The sequence below is a fragment of the Salvia hispanica genome, chromosome 6, assembly GCF_029641045.1.
Source record: "Salvia hispanica isolate PSC_SH4W2 chromosome 6, Shi_PSC_v1, whole genome shotgun sequence".
In the NCBI taxonomy this organism is placed as follows: Eukaryota; Viridiplantae; Streptophyta; class Magnoliopsida; order Lamiales; family Lamiaceae; genus Salvia; species Salvia hispanica.
Genome location: NC_142697.1, coordinates 41,062,607 through 41,066,570, shown reverse-complemented (window position 1 = coordinate 41,066,570; position 3,964 = coordinate 41,062,607). Strand labels below are relative to the sequence as shown.

The 3,964-nt window shown below is 41.3% G+C and overlaps 1 long non-coding RNA gene across 1 annotated transcript; it reads left to right on the top strand.

Annotated features, from left to right (window-relative positions):
- Positions 1–215: 215 nt before the first annotated feature.
- Positions 216–1,881, top strand: LOC148923798 (uncharacterized). Its single transcript, XR_016132528.1, has 2 exons — positions 216–1,489; positions 1,571–1,881. It is a non-coding gene; the product is annotated as an uncharacterized LOC148923798 (long non-coding RNA).
- Positions 1,882–3,964: the final 2,083 nt, after the last annotated feature.

The following is a 3,964-nucleotide window of genomic DNA, read 5'->3' as shown; positions in this document are numbered from 1 at the left end:
TTTCGGTATTTTGGACAGATGAGGGTTTGTAGTGCAATTTTTCGGTCAACTGGGGTGGGTTTGCCAATTTTGGAATATTCTGGGGTGACTTTGGCAGTTTCGGAATTGGTTGAGGGGAATTTTGTGAGAAATGGTTGGGTTGGTGTCGGATTTGAGAGGGTGTAAAAGTTGGGGGAGTTTTCTGCAAAGTTGGGGAAGTTTATTCTAAAAAACCCACAATTGATTCCCCAATCCTAGTCGTTCCCCCAAATCCAAATTTGTATTCCGCCGTCGCCTCCTCTTCAAATTTGCGACTGTCGGAAGGCGGCGGTGGGTCAAAGCTTTCCATCGCCCCGCTGGTACCGTTGCCAGCGGTGGTTGTTTGGTCATCACCGCCTTCCCAAATCCCTCTTCTCCCCCGCTGCACAGCCTCCGCTGCCATTGCCGCTGCTGCTTCAGCCCGTAACGGTTGCTGCTGCCAAATGGTGTTGCTTCTTCCGCCACCGACGCCGACGCTCCTGTCTGACGCTGCTGCCGATGCTGCTTCCGACGCGGGCTGGTGCTGCTGCCGACTGGAGTTGCTAAATGCCGACCCAGACGCTGCAGATTACAGCAGCCATTCGCCCCTCCTTGTTTTCTCCGACATTGGTGATTGGTGCTGCTCCCACCATTGGTGTTAAACCACTGCAATTCCTTCTCCGCCATCAACGAGAGCACTGGCGTACGTCTTCTTCGGTTCAAGATGTCTCTTCTTGTTCTCCGGCAGCGATGCGTGGCTATTCTCCAGCCAGTTCTTTTCGTTGCATAAATTTGGTGATTGGGCAGATTCAATATGGTATGGTGTGGTCATTGGGCTGTTCGCCTGTGTCGTTGCTGCAGTGCGCTTGGACCCTACGCCGAGGTTCTTCGGCTTGTAGGAATTTTGGATTTGGTTTGTGTTGGCTTTGTACAAATCAATTAGATTTGAGATTGTGTCGAACAATAGTTCAAGAGTGTGTATTTGGCTGACCTCCATTGGAGGTTTTTTGTTGGTTTCCTGCTCTGATACCATCTTAAAGATGGTAATCGAGAGAGATATAAAAAGATTGGATAGGCATATCGAGATAGAATGTAGAGAAACTTGTATTTCTTGTTGTGAATGTTTCTTATTTTGATCTTGCTAATTTCCCTAGTATTTATAGGGAAATTAGTGTCTTGTAAATTACACCAATAAATGATAATTGGAAACATACAACACTAGGGACTCTACACTTATTCAATGATCTAGGAACTCTCCATGATTAATTTGGGCAGCCATATTCCTCTTTCCAACACTTTTGCTGTCAAATTTGGTGTAAAATTAGATAACTTGTAATGTTGTAAATTTCATTGTGAGATAACTAGGATGAACACTTGTTGTCGTGCAGCATTCAAAGTTGTTGACAATGTTGTTGTAGTAATTGACTATGCAGAAACTAAAAGCTGAGTGAGTAACATCGAAATGGAGAATAAAACAATCCTTATAACAGAGGTAAGCAGAAGATCAAATGCTCACCTAACAAAATCAGAAATTGAGACCTAACCGAACTTACTTAGGGTTTCAAAATTGCAGAGGTTCGAAGCTTCTCCGGCGAAGTTGACGATGAACGGCCTTGGCAATCGTCATCGGTTGACGACGAGAGCTTCAGATTCTCAGGTGATGCAGAGGTGGACGGATTAGGGGTGGAGGACACAAATTGGGTAAGATTTTCGATTAGGGCTCGCAGATTGGGAAAGGGGAAGAAATATACTCCCGCCATAATTCATTGTAATTTTACTTCCCGCAGTCTTTAAAATCTTTCCTTAAATATCACCTTTATTTTTCTTGATCTTGGTGATCTTATAATTAATTTGAAATAAAAGTTTAAACTTGAGTTTTGTGAATTTTTCTGGTTAAGTGTTTGAACATGCCTACCTTGAGCTATGATTATGTAATTCAATGCAGATAATCCTACATTTGATTGCATGATTGTAATGATAATAATTCTGCAAATGGATAGACGTAAAGGGGTAATAGATGGTTGGTTGATTCCATATCATCCCTGTTCAATGATCATGATTCTGATTGTATACATATGTGTAAACCCTTTTCTTGAAGTTCTCTTCAATCTCGAACAACAAATTTTAAGCATACAACACAAATGCAGTGTGTAAACGCACCACAAATTCCATTCATATAAAGATACTGTGTTACCTGAACTGCAGTTTTATCGGTTTCTTCTTTTTTTCTTCTGTAAATGAAGTTCTGTATGACAGTTCCATCTTTCCAGCATTTCAATGAACTCCATCGTTGCACTGCTGACGCCTGACTGTGTCCACCACCAGTAGGTACATCTTCTTCAAGGGACTGCTAGTTTTTGTAGCTCTACTCATCGCCTTCCAGTCTTGAGAACACAAGGCATCTCGGGTCTGCAGTTTGCTTCCCGTTGTGTGCACAGCTGGCCAAGGTGAATGCATCTTAGTACTTCATATAACATAGCTGGGAAGGAACGTCATTGCCTCCCCATAAGCTATATTCCAGACTCTACTGCCGCTTACAATCTCTAGGACTATGATTCCAAAGCTATAGACATCCGATTTTAGAGAAAATTTCCCCTGCTCGAGATATTCTAGAGGCATATTGCTTCTGCAAAGATAGATAGCATAAATTTGGTAGTAGATAAATTTGGAAAGATAGCAGATGACATAGGAGGGATAGGCAAAAAGAGAGAAGGATCGTTCCTGCTGTTTGTGGTTTCTAGCTCTTGTTGATTTTATTGCACAAATACTAAGATCATCTCCAAGGGTAACTAAAATCTAAATTGAAATAAGTAATTCCAAAACCAATCTCATTTTTAGTTTTAGGAAAAAAATACTACTAGTATTTATCTTTAAGTTTACATTGAACTCAAATCCAAAGTTTTTTTAAATTTTGTGAGTAAAAAATGCCTAATATAGAGAATATTATTTTAAGTTTAAAGTTAGTGTAAATGATTGGAATAAAATTATATTTAATGTGACATTTGCACTAAATTGTTGGGAGATGCTCTAGTGGGAAATAGAAGCACAATGCCTAACTTGAATGATTGAGCGCATGTGGGCTTCATTGTGAAGGAGTAAGCAGTTTTTATCTCACTTCAGGTTTTTGTACTGAATTTTGGATTTTTGCGGTTTATACTTAATTTACTTGGTTTTGTAACTTTTATGTGTTGGAATCTATGCTCGGTCAATGGACTTTGACCAATTATAATTTCAACGAGATATTTAATTTCGTGAAATTAAATAATATAGCGTCGATCTACGTTCGGAGTAGATGACCGTGGTATATTCATTTTCTCAAATTCGATTCCCGGTGAGTGAGAAATAATGGATTAAAGTTGTGCAAAATTGCAAAATTAATGAGCTATGAGAGAAGCTTAGAGAATAATTAAGAGAGTTAATTATCTCACATTGGAAGTTATAACCTTATAGTGGAATAATTATAGTGGAATAATTAAGAGAGTTAATTAAGAAGGATTATTACGTGGAATAATTATAGTGGATTAAGATGGGCTGTATAGCCCACACGCGCGCGCCGCCGCCGCCGTGAGCCTCGAACACGGGCTTGGCCCGAGCCCGTGCTCGTGTCCTTGTCCTTGGATCTTGACAATTGGTCTTTGGGTGGTTTTTGGGCCTGGTCGTGGGCCTAGTTGCGGGGCTTGGCCCAAGTCTAGTGGGTCTAGTTCTTTTTAGACCACCACCGTTTCCACGTCAGCGAACCAAGCGAGATACCACCTTGTCAGTATGACGCGGTAAGCCAACGTGGCTGACTCGTGATAGTCCACGTCGTGAACGAATCTAGAAGCTTCTAGACTCAGACTCTCAACTATGTAACGTTTTGTAACGCTTCGTAACCGACGACCGTTACGGTCTAGCATTGATGATAGCCATTATGGCCGTTGACCCCCTGCAATGGACCGAGCCTATAAATAGGCTAGCCATTCCATTC